Source organism: Gnatocerus cornutus, unplaced genomic scaffold, assembly GCF_029298725.1.
Source record: "Gnatocerus cornutus isolate USDA-ARS CGAHR unplaced genomic scaffold, icGnaCorn1.1 Chromosome13, whole genome shotgun sequence".
Lineage (NCBI taxonomy): Eukaryota > Metazoa > Arthropoda > Insecta > Coleoptera > Tenebrionidae > Gnatocerus > Gnatocerus cornutus.
Window position 1 is genome coordinate 2040240 of NW_028275361.1, and position 20538 is coordinate 2060777.

At 35.6% G+C, this 20538-nt stretch overlaps 2 pseudogenes; one reads left to right on the plus strand and one right to left on the minus strand.

The window, feature by feature from the left end:
* Nucleotides 1–4065: 4065 nt before the first annotated feature.
* On the minus strand, nucleotides 4066–18412 carry LOC148166805 (uncharacterized; annotated as a pseudogene).
* A 167-nt stretch (nucleotides 18413–18579) lies between these two features.
* LOC148166806 (uncharacterized) lies at nucleotides 18580–19740 on the plus strand (annotated as a pseudogene).
* The last annotated feature ends 798 nt before the right edge of the window (nucleotides 19741–20538 follow it).

The following is a 20538-nucleotide window of genomic DNA, read 5'->3' on the forward strand; positions in this document are numbered from 1 at the left end:
AGACTATTTAAAACTAACTGACTAAAATCTAAAAGGCCCCACCCGTCAAGGGTTTTACCACCAATGGGGTGGAATGGAATATTTCACACGCCGCCTCCTTGAAGTTAAAACTTCAACATAAAGAGGCTGATTAATAAATAAATATTTCGAATAAACAATGAAATTACATTTTATAGAATAATGCATTATTATACACAAGTTAGGCATGTCTTATGACTACACTGAAAAAAATGAAAAACACTTTAAAAATGAAACAAAACACACCTAAAACTAAAATATCTGTACATAAAAACAGTGACCATGCATGAACATAATGAAAAAATATCAGAAAAAACTAAGGGTTAATGAACTTGATCAATAACTCCTAACTAATTATTGTCTATTGGTAAAACGCACACTTTTTTTACCGAACGTTTAATTACGCCACTTGCTGTTTTGATTGACACTATGCGCACACAACCGTCACTACCTGGGTGCACCTCTACTACTCGCCCCAGCTTCCATCGTAGACGTAGTAAATTGTCTTCGAATTCTACACTAGGTCGTCTTTGGCGAGGTTCGTCGCGTTTGCAATTACTCTTTTCATTTGGTTTTTCATGTTTTTAACTCGTTTACCAAAGTTCTCCAAAATGGGGCGAATGGGCGGGAATGAAATTAAATTTTACACCCTTTGATACGAATGGGTCGGATATTTTTTCTTGAAACTTTTGTGACCGGAGTAATTCCCTTTCGGCACCTACAAAATAGCCATCGTTGTCGCAAAAAATTTCGGCAACATTTCCTCTGCGGGACATAAATCGTTTGATTACGCCTAAAAAGGAGTCTGACGTTAAATTTCCGAGCAGCTCGAGATGGATAGCTTTGGTAGCTGAAAAGATTAAAAGAGCTACGTACTCTTCGACCTTTCTTGAGCTTCTTCTTTCTGGCAGTCTTCCCAATTCCTAAGGCAGCGACCGCTGGCCCGTTGCAATCCGGCCAGATGCCCCGAGCGCCCAGGATCAAGGGGTGTGAGCTCGGTCCCCTGCCACAACCTTTTTGCTGCCTCCCTAAACTTGGGGTTGTTGTACATCACCCGCTTGACCTCCCAGATGGCGAACATGTTGGGCCCGACTTCCCAGCTGACCTGGACATCGGCCACCACCGCACTCCCCATTCCATTCGAGATTACCAAGTCGGGTTTATACAGCGTGCCATCCGGATGTCTGACGTGGGGCTCCTCTAAAACCTCTAGGCCGTTGCGACGGCAGTGAGTGGCCACCTTGGATGCCACAGCATTGTGGAGGCGAAGACGCTCATCTTTAGCTACGGGACAAGCTTGCGGTATATGACAGATTGTTTCTTCCTCCCGACATCCCCCACGGCATCTGCGGGCCTCGGGAGGGTTGGAGGTGTATGCCCACCATTTTTTTAAATATTGATAATAAACTTTTTTCGATTTTCTTTTGCAGGAATGATTTCAAAAAACATTACAATAACACATACAAAATTACAGATGCCCACTACAATTGATCGCTTCATATGAAGCACACACGCTTTTCAGAATCCAATAGAACTCTTCCATAATTACTAAATTGGATTAGAATAGAACTTTTTAAACTTATTTAAAGCCAATTCCACAATTTCAACGAATACTTTCGGGAAAGCTTGGCTCCAAGATGTTGTTGCCTCGTTTACAATTATGTGTTCAACAAGATGGTGGCCATTTTGAACATCTATTGTAGTGTGGCTTTATTGTCTGTTTTTTGAATAAAATTGCGTTATTGTTTTTGCCTTTTATTGACGCCACTGATTTAAAACTTCAAATGTGACGGGAAAGTGACAAATTATTCGTTTGGTCCGAATGCTACTTGGATTTCTGTAAAATTGAAAAATTATTTGACGCCATTCTATTGGTCAGCTTTAAAGCCTTGTAGCTTTTTAACTAAAACGAAAAAAATAAAATTAATTGCGGATTCCAAGACAGTTTGCCTTCCTTAATTACCCCATTAGTCTATGGCCGTAACGTTACCTAACACCCTATATAATTGCAATATCTTCCTCTAACTATAATTAAAAAACCTTGAGATTTCAACAGACATAAGTCATACATTACTTACATTGAAATGATCCTGACAACAGCATCTACTGCCTTTATTCGACACAAAATCACTTCGCCGCATAGCTCGTTGCCAAGCCATTCTTGTTTGTTCGTCTTGAGGAAGACTAATAAACAGTTTATCTGGTGCTGTTATTGAGATATTTCTACATTGGGGAACAACACACGTTTTGTATGATTTGTTTCAAGCTCATACTTTTATGCAAAATACGCTAGCGGCTCAAATATTTAAAAACAACTGGCTCAGTAAGCTAAAATGACCCATCTTCATTTGTCGGTGGGTCATTTTTGTGGTCTTCACGATTTTCGTGTTCTTCCACAGTCTTGGGTCCTTTTCTTCGGTGGTGGTTTTTTTCTTTCTTGTTGTCTTCTTCGGTGGTTTTCTTCTTTCATCTTCGGTGGGCTTTGTGCTTCCAGTGTGGGACCTTTTCTTCTTCTTCTTTCTTCTATCCTTCTTCCATCGCGAGTCTTGGTCTTTTGAATCGTTTCGTGGTGGTTTCCTCTGTTTGCTTCCGAATTGTTGGGTTGTCATGTTTTGCTGCCTTCTCGAAGTGCCTCCTGGCGATTTTCTGGATGACATCTTCAATGGGTGGAATCTTCAGGTCATTGTGGATTTGTTCGTTGATCATGATTGAGGAGTGGGTAGAGTTCCTGATTGATCCTTTTTGCCTTGATTTCTGCTTCATTGATGTGTTTCTGGAAGTCAAGTTTTTGGTCCAGGGTGATTCCAAGATACTTGATTTCCGTCTTCCATGGGATTGGTTTTCGTCACTGAACTTGATGCTTCTTTCTGGTTTGTGCTTCTTTGGTCGCTTCGTGAAAATGAATCCGTTGCTCTTCTTTCCCTTGACTCCATTTTTCTGTCCATTTTTCAACTTCCTTCAGGTGGGTGTTGATCTTCTTGGCGAGTCCTGCCGTGTGTCTTCCTTGGGCCAGAATGGCCTTGTTGTCCGCGAACGTCGCGATGACGGTGTCCTCCGTTGTTGGAACGTCCGCGGTGTAGAGCAAGTACAGGAGCGGCCCTAGGACAGAACCCTGAGGGACTCCTGCTTTGCTCCACCTCTTGGTGGATTCCTCTTCATTGACTTTGACCTGAAAACAGCGATTAGTAAGGTACGAGTGGATTAACTTACCGTAGGCCAGCGGGATCCGGAAGTCTATGAGTTTCCGGACGAGCCCTTGGTGCCAGACTATGTCGAAGGCCTTTTCAATGTCCAAAAAGACTCCTGTTGTCATTTTTGATACGTTGAATCCTTGGATGATGAAGTCTGTGATCCTTGTTGTTTGGTGTCTTCTTCTGAATCCGTGTTGTTCTTCCGGGACGATTTTTCTTTTCTTTGGATGACTCGTTCGGCTACCTTGCTCAGACTGGAGAGCAGACTGATGGGTCGGTAGCTGGCGGGGTCCTTCTTCTTCTTTCTTGGGTTGTTGATCATAATGATTCTTGCTTCCTTCCACGCTTCCGGAAACTTCCGGAGACCTAAAATTGCATTGATTATTCTGAGTAGTGCTTGTTTACCTACCTGTGGCAATTTTTGGATTGCCGTGTTGGTGATTCCGTCCTTTCCCGGAGCTTTCTTCTGGTTGAAGTCCTTGATGATTCTTTCGATTTCTTCTTCGGTTGCTTCATCCATCCTGTACCATTCCGGTATCTGGAGGTGATGTTGGACGTTGTGGTCGGTTTCCATTTCTGTCCTTCGAGGGGTTGTTGGTCAATTGTTCTTCCATCTTCTCCGCGAAAACTTCTGCCTTCTCCCTGTCTTCGATTTCTTCTCTTTTCTTCCTCAGTGCTCTTGCCATTCTTCATGGTGGATGATCTTCTTCGTTGAGTTCTTCCATTTTCCTTTCCCACTTCCGATTTTCTTCTTCCCTGAGAATCCGGCTGAGTTCGTGGTTCCATCTGTTGAGTTCACTCTTGTCCTGCGGTGCGAGGGTTCTCTTAAACACGCTAAAATGACTCAAATACAGCATTAATATATGGAGCGCGGAGGTGGTGCGCCACTTTCTGGACAGCCTGTATATTCCATGTACACAATAGAACTGTCCACGTCAGCAAAACTGAATCGCCCTTAACACATTCATTTTTTCAAGGTTGGGGGGATAAAGGTGTTTATATGACAAGTATCTCACCGGTTTTACAGGCATGTCTAATCATTTCTTACTAAAAGTTTTTAATTTCGCTCACAATGTCTCCTCTATATTGCTTAAATTCTTTAAGCATATCCTGCAGGAGCAAGTTTTGGTGTCTGAGAGCAGTGTTTTGCTCCCAGAGCAAAGAATTTTGCTCCCGAATCACCAGGAGCAGCTCCGTGGTTTTCAGCATTTGTTCTGTTGCAATTATGTTGGTGCTTTTCTTCTTTTTTGGTCCTGCAACTTGTAGAGGCGGTAATTTCTTGGTAGGGATAGGTGAATGAGCAACTGATTCTACATAATAGTAAAAATAAAATAGGATACATTGTTGTTTGTGCAACAGAAAAATTAATCAACCATCTATTGTCAATGAATTTGATTCAAAATATAAAAGTGGTTAAAATCTATGATTTTGATTTTATTAGATATTTTTGCAACGTATTTTGTACTTCAAACATTAACTGGCCGTGACTAGGGCTTGGAGAATGGTGGATAGGTTCATTTTTGAAGGTGGAGGCAATAGGTTCGTTAATAACTAAAAACAAATTAAAATAATTACATCAACAAAACTGAAAGTTTTCAAATTTTTACTATGGTTTTAAATGGATTATAGTCACTAGACCATTGTGATGGTAGTCGAGATTTATGCATCTGAAGCAAAAAGTATGTTAAAAGTACTATCTTACCATGGTCTCGGAATGTATCAATGCCTCCTTGAATCCCTTCAATGCTTTCTGTGCCTATAAACGCGAGCAGCTTTTGATCTATTTCTGTCATCGGAGGGGCCTCGTTCTCCCCTCCTCCCGTTTTTCTAATCTTGCGTTTATAGGCACTAGCTTTTTGTTTAGTACGGGATTTCAAATCCCGTATTTTTTTTTTTTTCAATTCCTCCACCGTCCTATGAGTTGGAGCCACTGCATTTACATGCTCCACCACGCTACTCCAAGCCCTGTCGCGATGGAAATGAGTGAGTTTGGGTCCCTTAAGTGGGCCTCACGAAATATTTCTTTTTTCCACAATTTCGTCCACCTAAACCGAATATTCGGTCTACGTAAATTTTTTTGAACGAGTTTTGTTTCTAAAACATAAAAATATAGTTAATTTTTACATTCACACACTCATTACTTAAGAGGAGTCTTCACATAGTAGGTGACAATTTAAAAGCACATACAGAGAAAATACAAACGTAAAAATGCCGTAAAACACTTTCTCAGGGGAAAGATTTGTAAGCCGCAAATGGACATTTTATTTCAACAATCGTGTTTTTATCTACGAGCCCGTCTGTTGAAACACCCAAAAAACACATATTTTTGCCTATGAATAGACCACATGGTTGTATAGAAATGAAGTTTTCTTTTTTTGTAAATCTGCCTTCGCAATTTTTTGTATTTTGTCATGGTTTATCGATTTGGCATTTAAATTTAAAGACTTGTATAGAATAGAGTCAACAAGTTCTGACGTGTTTCCAGTTCTATGTTTACAAATTTTTGCAAAATTTGATGTTGTTCATCATCGTTAACCAAATTAGGGCCCGATTTCATGTTGACTTGCGGCATTCCAAATCAGAGTTGCGCCTTAGCAACCCCAATCAAAGTGATGCTACCTTAGCAACTGTGTCAACGCAATTTTGCGTCACTGACTTGAAATCGAGCTCTTAGTGCACTTCGGTAAAACTGCGATTAGACACGCCAATAGATCTTAAATCTGCCCAAATTCGAATTCATTTTGTGGTCTAAATTGTCACTAACAGTTATTTTCATATGATTGGCGCAAATTGTGTCAAGACTATAAAAATGATGACATACCAACGACCAAAATTACTTGTATAAAAATTTCTGTTGTGCTAGTTGTAAAACTAAATGATTTTACAAATATAAATTCAAAAGTTCCGCAATTAAAATTAAAAGTTGACTTGTTTTGCATTTTTTACAATAGGATTGGTTTTTTGAAATTACTGATTTAATACACGAAGTAATTTTCCCGGTGTATAAAAATATTGACTGTTACTTGTGACTTCATCACCAATCAAGCTTTTATCAAAATCAAACTGTAGCTAAAAAGCTCTAAATATTCAGACAAGGGAATGGAGGGTTGGTAACAAACGCAGGTACCTCCAAATGACCCATGGAACTTGTAAATCTTTCGACGGTTTACTGCTTTCATTACTTGCGGTTAAAGGTAATAAATCGTTTTTTGCTCACAGAATAAGACCGAACTTTTAATAATGAAATTGAACGGAATCATATCTCCTTTATTTATAAAGCAAAATGAGCCAATTTTGTAAGATGTTATTTTGATACATACGTAATGCTTTCTTCAAAATAATAAAATAACGTCAAATATAGTGTGAAATGGAAAACTGTTAAATTGTGCATCAAATAACTTCAATTTCAAGAAAATTGCGAAGTTTTTTTAAAAAACTAAATAACAGTCTTTTAGTAATAGCAGTAACAAATTTATACTCAAAAACTGAAATAAACGCAAAAAATCAAAATGAAGACAATGGTGGGAAACCCAACCTGTCTTGTTCCATTTTTAACCAAATGGACGAAAATGATATTCAAATTTGAATTAAAATGTGTGGTACCGAAATATTAAATAATTCTTAAAAATCCTTTTAACTCTTAGGGGTTGATTTCAAGTCACTGCGTTAACGCAAATTTGCAACCGTTGCCAAGGTATGAGCAATGTGATTGGCATTGCTATGTTGCAAATGGGAAACGACAATTAAACCCCCAACCGCACCGCACCATCGTAAAAACCGTAAAAGTCAAGTCATCTGTGCAGGTCAGCGCTACATTATCTTGACGGTTGCTATACAGAATTGGAATAGAACAAAAATTATCGAAAAAAAACAACATTTAATAGTAGAAAAAACAAAATTTATTTCAGAAACAACATGGTTTAAAATTATTTACAGAATTTAGAGGAAAAAAATCACATAGCTAAGAAATAACAGAATTTAAAGAAAAAAATCACAAAACTAAAACAACACAAAATATAAATCTAATCACATTAAATGTTCAATATGATGGCCCTCCGCGTCTAGGCACATTTGTACTCGACGTTCAAAAGAGTTTGATCACTTGCCGCCCGATTTTCTTCATTGAACATTTGGAAGACATCTCTTATTCTTTGTCTCATGTCCTCTGGTGGTGTCAAATCCGATTAACGCGCTGGCCAAAGGAAGGGGCCACCTCTTCCGATCCACCGATGTCCAAATTGTCCGTTGACATCATCCCGGGCAACTTCGGCAAAATGTGGAGGAGCGCCATCTTGTTGGAACCACAAATTTTGATGAACGTTAAGTGGCAAATTTTCCAAATTGTTGTGCAAAACGTAACGAGCACCATTCAAATGTTCCATGTAAAAGAAAGGACCAATTAGACGATTGTTAATTATACCACCCCAAGCATTGACCGTTCAATGATTTTGGTGGTTTTGCTGTAACATCCAATGAGGATTCACAGGTGCCCACTAATGCATGTTATGTCTGCTCGTCAGAAAACAGAACATTTTCTATTTAATTAGTTTCTATTTACCCTTAAATTCGCTTGAGCCCATAAGCAAAATTGTCGTCGGTTTTCAAAATCCTTTCCATGGAGTTCTTGATGCAGTTCGATGTGGTAAGGATAATAGGTATTCTGAAGATTTCCTTAACGCTCACTTGAGGGTTGTTATCAGCATTGTTTAAAACCACTGCTTGGTTTAATTCGTGAGTAATGGTCCGATTGACCACCATCTTTTTCCTTGGCTTTAAACTCGCAGTCTCCTTTAAAACAACCATAATTCTGTTGAAAATCTTCCTGTTAGGATGAATCCGTTCTGCAGCTTTGTTGGGATTTTAGCGACATTCACCAAAAATTAAAAACATGTCTACTTTCTCTTCAAAAGTGAAAACGAAAGACATCTTGTTTGAGACCACACAATAAAACAGTTTAGAGTAATTTGCTCTTCACAGTTAAATTTTACTACCAAAATTCCCTCAATCCCCACCCCCTAATTACTGATGAGTAATCATTTTATAAACAGTGCGTATTTACCTGACCCAACCCTGGTACAGTTTATCAAACGCTCTAGTACGGTTATGGCTTTGACTTTTTAAACCGTTTATAGCCACCTAACCGCAAACCCCCACAGTCATAATAACCCTCAAGTGGTTGGGTCTCATCTGGCTTGAAATGAACCGCAATAAATATTCTCAATCTCTTTTCAAATATACAATTTAAAAGCGAATTGCGAGTTATTGATGATTATTTATTTCAAATCGCGCGTAATAGTCGTAAGTCGCACACTTGGTTCCTTATGCTTCTAAGAAAAATTAGATTATCTGGACCTAAGTCCCGTTTAATAAGTGAAACTTTAAAAAAAAATGTTTTTACAAAAAAAAACGTAATACATTATTAGAAATAATGGCTAACGAAGATATATTAATTAACCCAAATTCAGCAACTTCTATGGACTATTTAACCTTAAATAAAACTCCCACAAATTTCGTTCTTGTGACACCAAAAATGTCGAAATTAATGCGCGTTCAATTTTTTTGTAATTTTTTTTAGCTGCTCCAAATAAAAAATTTCTACAAATTCTCTTTTTCGGTCTAAATTTTTCTAATTCGCCACTCTTAATAAGACAGTCGAGAATGATAATCTCCACAAATGTCGTTAAAATCGTATAAAAAGTAAAGAAATTACTAAATCTTAAAAAAAATTGGTGGAATTTTTTTGGTCTAAAAATTCGACTTTTTGATCTAAATTTTTGCAAATTAGTGATATTACTAAAACAAACAAAAGAACCAACATGCATAAATTTCGTTCCTGTCGCACTAAAAATAACGAAATTACAGTGTTACAAATTGACATTTTCACAGTTGTCCAAATAAAAATTTATAAATATTCTCCGTTTTGGTCTAAATTTTTCTAAATCGGTACACTTAATAAGGCAGTCAAGACCTATAAACTCTACAAATTTGCTTGTAGTGGCATTAAAAATGAAGAACTTACAGGTCATTAAAAATTTTTGGTCAAAAAATAAAAATTTTTCTTGACTTCTCGAAATCAAAATTTCTAAAAATTCTCTTTTTCGGTCTAAATTTTTCTAATTCGACACTTTTAATAAGACAGTCGAGAGTGATAATCTTACAAATTTCGTTAAAATCACATAAAAAAAATTGTTGGCATTTTTTTGGTCTTAAATCGAAAATTTGTAAAAATTCGACTTTTTGATCTAAATTTTTGCAAATTAGTGATATTACTAAAACAAACAAAAGAAACAACATGCATAAATTTTGTTCCTGTCGCACTAGAAATAACGAAATTACAGTGTTGAAAAAATTGATATTTTCAGTTGTCCGAATAAAAATTTATAAATATACTCGTTTTTGGTTTAAATTTTTCTAAATTGGTACTATTAATAAGACAGTCAAGACTTATAAACTCCACAAATTTCCAAATGTTCCAATACACGTATTTTTTTTTTTTTAGTATTCCCAATTAATATAATTGCGTTTATCATCAATTTGAGTAAGTTTAGGTCAGTTGAGTAACAAAATCACCTCGATATGTAGACCTGTAAGGAGTTGATTTATATGACTGACCAGCTGGGAAATAATATTTATTAGATGAGACCCAACCATTTGAGCGTTGTTATGTTTATGAGGGTTTGCGGTAAGGTGGCTGTAAACGATTTAAAAAGTCAAAGCCATAACCGCACTAGAGCGTTTGTTAAGGGCCCCACAAACCTCGTTCTTGCACGACGGTTTTGAACAACGGTTTCAACGTTTCGTGTTGAACCGACAGTTTTACCCACAGACCTCGGTTTTTCCGACCGTTTCGTTCCAACCGTCGAAACCGCCGTTCAAAAACGTCGTGCAAGAACGAGGTTTGTGGGGGCCCTTTAAACTGTAATCTCGTAGGTATAGTTCAGCCAAGTTGGTCTGAGCTACCATAAAAGCATAAAAATTTGCGGGCTACCGCAACGGGACAGCTTCAAAAGATCCTCAAGTGCTCATAATGAGGGGTTTATTTGCTCAAGTTTGCACCCTGCGATAAGAACAGCATCCCTAAACAGGCCAGATGTCTTGTCATAAATGACAAAATACCGCAAACTGTCCGGTTGCGGTTGCCGTCTAATTTTTATGTTTTTATGGTAGCTCAGACCAACTTGGCTGAACTATACTTGAGTGCTTCTTATTCTAACGAGAGTCAAAATATTGCCCATTATAAATCACTTAGGGGACAGTTTGCGGCTGGGAAGCAGGTCATAAATCATATAAAGGTATAGTAGGCAGCTTTTACCATGGCGTACCTGACTTTTAGAGTCGAATATTATCTTATTGCACTCATAATGTGGAGGGTGTAAACAGGTTATTGTGTCCGAAAATTAAAATTTACGACATCTTCAAGTAGGTAGAAAAAGGTGGACCCATGCCTCTTTCAGGTATTAGCTCGAGATGATTAATTATTATTGATCCCTTCAATGTTTTCTTTTAAAAACATTATTAAATTTTTAATTTTTGTTTATTAATTTGAAAAAACCGAGAGACATTAATTTTTCAAACTTCTTCATTAGATTGATCTAACCAAGGTTGCCATGAAATAGGTTGTAAAGAGAACAAAGTGAACAAAATTCGCCAAACAGTTAACATCAAAACGATTTTTCATACTTACCGGTCGTCTTTATACATATTATCACTCCAAATAGATTGTTTAAAAAAACCTTTTAGTTTAACGACATTTTAATGTTCGACTTAAAGTCCCCACTTTTTCTAAAAATTAAAGAATTAAGAACAAATAGTTAAACAGACTTCTTACAAAAGATTCTGGAAAGTACTTATTTGTGGATTAATTAAACAGCAAAATTGGATTGCGATAGAAATATAATTTTGCGTATGTCAAATACGAGTGCAAATGGTACCGTTCTGGGAGAAAACAATGAGAAGGAAACGAATGTTTATAATTTATTTCGCAAATTCAGAAACATATTGTTGATATTAAATTTTGAATTACTATAGCGAAATTAAAATTTTGCACATCAAATTGATTGATGTTTAAAAATTGTAAACTGTCTTTATAACCTTAAAATTTATAAACGGCACAGCAATTGTCAAAAATTTACTTTGTATGTCAGTCACAATGACAATAAAGGTTGCTTTATGCCATGTCAAAAAGTGATTCGAAAATTCTTTATAGTTATGTAAAATACACGTTCCAACATTAAAATGATGCTAATTTTTTCGTTCTCATTGTAAAATTGTGAAAACTTGATAGCCCTCGATTTTTTTAACTTGTTTAAAATTTAAATTAATAAACAAAAATTAAAAGCTTATCAACGTCATTAAAAAAATCACGGTGAAGGGATGAACAATCATCTTAAGCCCCCGCGCTACTACCTAGAAGAGGCACGGCTCCACCTTTTTCTACCTACTTGAAGATGTCGTAAATTTTAATTTTCGGACACAATAGCCTGTTTACACCCTCCACATTATGAGTGCAATAAGATAATATTCGACTCTAAAAGTCAGGTACGCCATGGTAAAAGCTGCCTACTATAGTTAAAACGATTTTTAAGAATTATTTAATATCTCGGTACCACACATTTTAATTCAAATTTGAATATCATTATCGTCCGTTTGGCGAAAAATGGAACAAGACAGGTTGGGTTTCCCACCATTATCTTCATTTTGATCTTGAAAAACGCAGTTTTTTGCGTTTATTTCACATATGGTTAACACTAGAAGAAAACTGACCACATCAGTTTGTAGCGTTTCTTTTCCTCTTCATGTACAAAAAATATCTTTTCCTAATTTGTATTGTAACTTTCCCAAGTTGCTATGGAAACAAAGCTATTCTAACATTCCGTATCGAAATGGATATTCTAGTACTGAAAACGAATGCAAAAATAGCGAAAATAGCTCTGTTACAAGAACAAATTAGGAAAAATAATATAAAAACTTCGTTTATAAGGCCATTTAGGCACTCATCCATTATAAAACTCGCGGCTTTGCCGCTCGTTTTAGAAACTTGGATTCGTGCCTAAAAATTTGTCTTATGAAACTCGGTGTTTTAATATACTATTTTATAGCTTCAAAATTAATATCGATTTTGGGCCGGGACCATAGTGTTGGCAGACCCTGTATAACATCCATGGGTTATTAGAGATTACCTACTATTATACAGAGTGTTCCAGAACTTATGACCCAAGGTGGGAGGGTGCTGAGAGCAATACAGATGGTAAATTTCAAAACAAAAATTAATTAGGTTTAATAGTTTCGAGAAAGGATAAAAAATTAACAATTAATCCCGAAAGCTTATTCTAGAGGTGGAGAAGAGGCCAGCCTAATTTCGTCACCGACGACAGTGTACTGTTCACCTGTCCAATGGATGTTAGTATGTGTCCACAGTTACCGATTTCAAATTCTCTTCAGTTTCGGAATTGACTACCGTTTTTTCGTCTTAACTCTGTTTTGAGCGGCTTCGAAATTTTGGTTGAGAATTGTGGCCTCCGTAAGCCTCTTTTTAATAATCTAATTTAATCAGAGTTCTGGGATAGCCTGTATTATACCTTCTTCAAAATACACATTATAAAGAACTATTATTCATGGTAATTTATTATTAGGGCGTAATTTTACATCGGCGGTCATTGTTGTGTTAAGTTGGGAGTCATTTGGCGAACTGAATATGAAAAGATAAAAATAAAAACAAGGTGTTTATAAATGTTTCTAGCATCAAAGGTGGCTAAAATTTGTCGCTCATTGTAAATATGGGTTTAGATTTTTCAACTGGCATTTGTAGTTCACCTCAATCAGAGAGTTTTGAGAAAAAAAACTGTTCTAGTTGTGGTTTGAAACTTGAAAATCAAAAATTTGGGCACAAAACATTATAAATAATTTTCAAAATAGTTATAATTACTATGTAGACAAAGCGGCAAAGTAGTGCACGACAGGAATTCCAAAGCCACCCTTGATGATACAAACATTTATAAACACCTTGTACAATTTATGGTGGTAATGTAAAACCAATTTTTACGACACGATTGACCCACTAATTGATGGGTCGTATCGAAATTACACAACCGATGACTTAACTTTTATCGTCTTTAAGCTATAATGTGGTAGAACTTTTAATCATTTTCTAACTGCAACAGACTTTTTATTTTTCCCCAATATTGCCATTCTAGAGCAGAATGTCGCTCAAACTGAACCTCATTTTTTCGTTGTCATACATTTGTAATATTTTGTGTGTTTTAAACACCAAGTCAACAGTTTTATACTACAAAATTACATACTCGGAACCATCGTATAAGATTAAGACAGAATTGCATAGTTCACCAATTATTTCTTTTCCACCTACTAATCGTAGTTACACATCATTGAAAGTTCTGAATCGGAATATTCCCAAACATTTTTGCAACGTTTTAAATATTACTCGCGATTTTGAAGTTTTGCTACTGTCAAACTGTGGAATTTTCATGTTAGAAGAAAATTGCTTGTCTGAAAAATTACGAAAAGTTTCCAAAAGACTTGACATGAGTTCTAATAAATTGACAGTGATTAAAAAGGGGACATTTACAAATCTAAAATTAGAACATTTATACCTCGAAAAGAATTTCATTTCGAGGATCGAAGATGCTGCATTTGTCAATTTAACGAATCTAGTTTGGATAAGCCTTGGTTTCAACCGGCTGGTCACTTTTAATTCGGCGGCTTTCATCAACATTGTACACCTCAGCGTCTTGTCTTTGCAAAATAACTATATTTCTACTTTATCCAAAGGTTTCTTTGGCCATGTGCAATTTCGATCTCCGCTTCTTGAGTTGTTGTGTAACAACATTTCTTTAGTTGATAAAAATGTGTTTAATGAGTTTACAGTTGATGGTGTTATTCGTTTACAATTACAAGGTAACAACATCGAGGAATTACCAGACAAGTTTTTTGATAACTACAATTTTTCCGATGTTAATTTAATTTACAATCCGTTGAAGCGGATTCCTGTTTGTAGTCATAACTGTTCTGTGCAACGTGTATTTCACGATTGCAATTGCACGATGGCAACATTGCAAAATGATGTTGGTCAGAATGGAAAAGTTTTTTTTGTAAAACGTGTTAGTAAAAGTATTTGCACAAACAGACAAAATGGTCAAGGAGTCATGTTGGAACATAGCGCTGTTATACATTTAGTTCTACTCGTTAACACTTTTAACATTTTCTTGTATTTTTTTTAGGTGTTATTGCACGTGTATCTCAGGACTGAGCAATGAAATAAGCGACTTTAATGCAAACTTAAAACAAAAAATTAACAGCTACATTCGAATATTAGAAATCTGTTTTTGTATTAGGGGAAAGTCCGCCTATTTGGACTGGTTGCACTTTTTTCTAAATACAACTAACTAAAACTAAAAGACTTTTAATACAACTAATGCGGATTAACGATATTTCATTGATTTTCAATGTTGGGTAATTTTTCCACACTTTTTTAAAGCACCAAAGTTACTTTAATTTTGAAAAAGATCGTTTTTTTTGCATATTTGGATAATCTACACGTTTAAAAATAACATACAAAAATTTCAAATAAATATTTTTAATGGTTTTTCAGTTACCGCTGCTTATTTTAAATGGAGTACCCTAAATTTTATTGCATTTTTGAATTCTTTATGCAAATTGAAGATCACTTTCTGTATAATGTGCTATACCTAAATTGTATCATTTCTGAAATATCTCGATTTAAAAAAAAATTAAATTTTAGTGTGGCGATTTTGAAATAGATTAGGGGAAAGGGTGGCAAGATGGGGTACTTAAGCTTAAATGGTCAATAATATAAAAAATTACATAGTGAAATAATCATATTTATTTTTTAAGTAACAACTAATTATTACAATTCTAATATTTGGTGTCATTAGGAACTTCTAGTTACACATTTAAGAGACAAAAATCAAAATAAAAAAAAGGTGTTTTGCCCCGTCTTGCCCCATGGTGCTGGTAAGATGGGGTACCCCCCTGAGTAAGATGGGGTGATGAGAATGATCACAGAGAAAGATAATTATTTGCACTGGCAGAACTCGCAGACGTGGATGGCTTCGTCATCATCATCATCTATTCCTGCGCAGCTATTATGAGACCATCTATCACATATTGAGCATGATATCCGCCCTTTAATGGAAACAGAATATACTTCCAAACAATACATACATGGTGTCCCCCCCCCTCTTCATCACACAAGAACCACATTTTTCTCATTGGGGGACAAGATGGGGTACCCGGGGTATGCGTTACCCCGTTTGTTTAAGCGTCAATCACAGTAACACTTCACCTAGCTAGCGTTATTTAACAAACCACAGTCATGTGTCTAACTTGAAGAAAATATGATAAACAATTTGCAGTAAGACACTTTTTTTTAATTTTCGACATGTGTGCACTTGCGAACCATTTACCGCTGGGCGACTGACAAGTATTATGGCGGCGCATCGAACAATGAACGAACGAGCGTGATTGGTCAGTTTGAACTGTGAATTTCGCTGGGTACCCCGTCTTACCTCCTTTTCCCCTATAGGGTTATCTTGGCAAGAAAATTTCACTTCCGTTGTGCAATTTTTTTTTATAAAAATCAAGATATCTCTGAAATGGTTCAATTTAAGTATAGCACATTATTCATACAGTCACCCTTCATTTGGATGTAGAATCTGAAAATGCAATAATAAATATACAGGGTGTGTCGTAAGTCGTGGATAAACTCTCCACTACCATGGCTGGAAAGTTAAATATAAAGTATTGTTGAAAAAATTATTTTTGTAAATATCATCTTTCTTGAGATATTGAGTAGTATTACTGTGCTAATTTGGCAACACTGTTACTACCTGTGTACCTATAAAGGTAGATTTTAATGAATCTTGTTACTTAGAAACTTGCAGTTTTGAATTCCGAATTAATAAATGATTCATGATTTCCATCGCACTTGCCAAGCACTAGGTACATTGCACAAGACTCGTTTGCAGAAAATTCTACCATGTGAATGTATGCAAACAAGAAAATAAAAACCTAACAAAAGTCAAAGTCAATTCCATTGACTATTGTAAATCAAATTTTGCAATTTCCGTAGTTTCATATGCTTTTAACAAAGATATGATTATACGGTGTTGGCATGTTGTACACACAACCTTTTTTTTTTGAAATTTAACACTTTCAATACGCAATACTTAATGACGTTTTGATTATTAAAATTGGTTGCATTCGTTGCAAATGCTTTAAAACTTCATTATTATGGTTACAGCCTTCTTCAAAGTTTACTGAATTTCCTACAACTTGTTACAACTGCTTCTATCTTAAGAAGTGAAACTGATATAAGAACAAAAACCACGTTTTTATGCTTTTTTTGAGACCGGCCTTTATGAATTCGTCAGGTTTATCCGCGACTTACGACACAGCCTGTATAGGTGTTCCATTTTAAATAAGCAAGTTGACTACTACGAACACATGAATTTTGTCATTCGGTTTGTCTTATTCCCGTATATTTGTTCGCTAAATTTCAAATAGTTTAACAAATACGTACCAACAAAAAAATCGAATTCCAATTTTTGGTCATCTATGTATACTAGAGCTCATGACAGTCAGTCCACTCTTTAAAAAGCTAAGTTGGTAGCGGCACCTAACAATTTTAATCGATAACCGTTGGCAACAAAAACGTTTGACATTTATTTTACCGCAAAATGTCACCACATGATACGCCTTTTTGCTACAACTTCACTGTCGCGGATCTGTCAACTGTCAAGTCAGGTGTAAGTGCTAGATTTGCGGATTGTGATTAATAGAAGACGCATGAACACTTTTTGTGAGCTTATTTCATTGTTATGCCTGGTGGCAAATAACAAAATAACGTTCACGGGTGAAAAGCACACAGTTTCTTCTAACTTGAGCAAAATCGTCTGCTGTCCAAAAAATGTCAAATAATATGTATTACAGTCAACTCCCTCTAAGTCGAATTGTCATTTGCCACTGAAAAAAGTTCGACTTACAGAAAGTTCGAGTTTAAGGGAGTGAGAATAAAAGAGGAGATTTATATGTTTTTTTAAATTATTATTATCTAAACGTATGTTAATTAATTGTTTATTTATGCGTTTTTAAAAAAATCTGAAATTCTAGTTTTTTTACACTGTTTTTGGTGGTATCCTTGCTCAAAATATTTTTCAATATCGTGTAATTTGGAAAAATATGGTTCAGTATTTTGGTTCATTTCCAAAGCTATTCTTAATATTTATATTTAATCAGTTTTGAATGTCTTTATACGGTGGTTTTGAAATTTCAACTGTACTTTCGTTGTCACTTGAATCTTCCGAATCGTTAGTTGTATTAGTCACATATTCAATGATTGCTTCCTCGCTGAACTGAACTTCGATGAAATCTTGAATGGTTTCGTTACCGATGTTGACCCCAAGAGCTTGAAGTCATTCCCACAAGGGTTCTAACTCTTCAGCATCGGTATCTCTAAAACTTCTTAGATCGGCTAGAAGTACAAGATCTTCTTCATCCTAGATGGAGTTACGTCCGAAACCAGCTTTTTTAAAGCAATTGCTTATGGTTTCTTCTGTCACTAAGCTTTTGTAAGATACCGAATGCACTTCCATTGACTCGATAGTTTTTAATAAAATGCTTTTTGTATAGTAAACTTTAGACTTGTTATTATGCCCACATCCATTGGCTGCAGTTTAGAAGTTGTACTTGGCGGAAAAAACTGAATAGTGATGAATTTCAATGAAGGTTGAATGTCGGGAGGATGACTGGTGCAATTATCTAAAAATAATAGAATTTTGCAATTTTGAGCACCAAATTTTTTGTCTAGATTTAGTAGCCATTTGCTTCTTTGAATTTTTTGAGTATTAAAAAGTCAAAGCAAATAAATATTGTTTTGTCTGCTGAATAAAGATTTAATGATATTTGTTATGTTCGACTTAGAGGAAGTAATTAACACAAAATTATGTTCGAGTTAAAGAGAGTTCGACTTACGACATTCGAGTTATGTTCGAGTTATAGGATGATTTTTGCATGTAAAATGCCATGCAAGTGCTTTTGCCATCCTAATAATTCGAGTTAGAGGAAAATTCGACTTAGAGGAGTGTCGACTTAGAGAGAGTCGACTGTACTAAGAATCACCCTGTACTATTGAAAGCCTGATTCATGTGGAAATCATTATCGGACATATCATTAAGTTACATTTGATGACAACATGTGCTGGTAATGAAAATTCAATTAACAAATAATTTATTAACCGATTGATTAAAAAACTTCAACCTGGGTGGATACAAAGCGCACTATTAAAAAACTAGTCTAATAAAGCAAACGTGTCAAGTTCCTAACTTCGTAGACCATGGACTACAAGGTCAAGACTTTAATGAAAGGCAAAATAAATGAAACCTGATGCATTTTTCTTCAATTTGAGTTTTAGACGATTATTTGAAGATTGTTAAGCTTTTAGCTTCGGATCTCTTCAAGTTCAGAATTGTCAGAGTTTTATTATGGATTACATTACTAGTGCAAAGTGCTGCAACTTTCATCACGGCCTACTGTATGATTTATGAACTAAATCGTAACGAAATTCTTCAATACAGCATGGTTTTTTTTGGCACTTCTCAAGTAGCTACAATTGTAAGGAGAACCAACTTTTTTATAACTTATTTGTAGCCGATTTACGCACTTTTAATGAAACTGAGAAAAACGTCAGTCATTGACAATATTAGGAGTGAACTTAGCATTTGGACAATCGACACTGCTGGTAAAAAAGTTCAGTCCAGACTTCAAAAAGAAATTATGGCCGTTAAGGGATACGCCGTAACTGCGATTCTAATAGTCTTAATTGCAGCTTGTTTTCTAGCGGTAAATTTCAGTCATGATGAAAATTTATTTTTTATTACATTTTTGGGTACGACACATTTTCCCATTTGTGCCGTTATTTACAAAATGACTTTTCCTATTCTTGGTTACTTAATAATCGCTGTATGCCTCGAATTTGTTTATTATACACAGCATCTAAAGTATCAGCAGCTGTTGTCTAAAGAGTATTTAAGAAATTTTGCGAAACCGGTTAGGCCCATCGAAGAAAAGAACGCGTTTTATAGCCAAGAGTATCAGAATGAAGTCCGCAAGAGGTTAATATTTTGCATTCAAAGAGCCAACGAGCTCATAAAGTATGTAAAGATTTCTCCTCTAAATTTTGCGATTGTAATGAATGTTGCAGCGTTTACTCTACAAAACTGAAAACAGTGCAACGTGATATAATTGTTTTTGTTCTTGGGAGTTGGCCCATGGGCATTGCTGTCATATTTCACGTTCTTCATAACGTAAGTAATGTCTCTAATATCATTCCAAAACTGTAATGTAAACTGTTAATTAGGATTACATATGGACTCCAGAATATTTTCCTCGATTGTTTTTTGTAGTCTCTGCAAATTGCTTGGTCTTTTGTGGCACTTTTTCTGCCGGTCAGACGTTGGAGGAACAGTCGTCGGTCTGTATACAGGGTGTTAGGTAACGTTACGGTCATAGCGACTTAAGTGATGAAAGCAACCGTGAAAAGTATTGTTCGAAGTTTTTTTCGGTTTTCTCTATTTGCTTCATTTGCAACCAATCAGAGAACAATTTGCACCAAACTTTGTAAAGAAGGTTTTTGTTTAATATCAAACCAGTGTATTTATAACCAACAAGTAATTACTAGATTCTTTCTACACATCCATACTTTTACACATTTCATTACTACACATCCATACTTGTCATTACTGCATGGCCACGGGATCGAAGGCCTTGTCTAACCTACATTTTGAAGAGATAAAATTTTTTGTTAAATATTGGTTAAAGTCGTAGATAAAATAGTGTTCTTTAATCGCATGTAAAAGGCTCATTATTACACTTGATTTTTTTTTATTTTCATCCTGTATTAATAACCTTAATTATTAGAATATAGAATACAGGGTGAACCCGAATAAATTGCAAAGATTTTAACCCCAATATTAAACAACGCAGTTTGACATAATGACCAAATTTCGCGTTCCTAAACGTCACCGTTCCCGAAAAAACAATAATTAAAGTTTTTTGAAGAAATTACTGCATTGAACAAAAATGATTGGTTGATTGAAAGTGACTCTGAAAAGAACCTATGAAAACATAAATCGGTCAATATTTCGTTTCTTTGTAAAGCAAACTCAACTTATTGACGCTCATTGAACGCAGAATTTTACGCAAAATTCAAAGCTGGGTGAACGTTTCACGTACGTCAACAAATAACCATATTAGCGGCGATTAAATTTTCGGAAAGTTAATTTCCAGTTTCAAA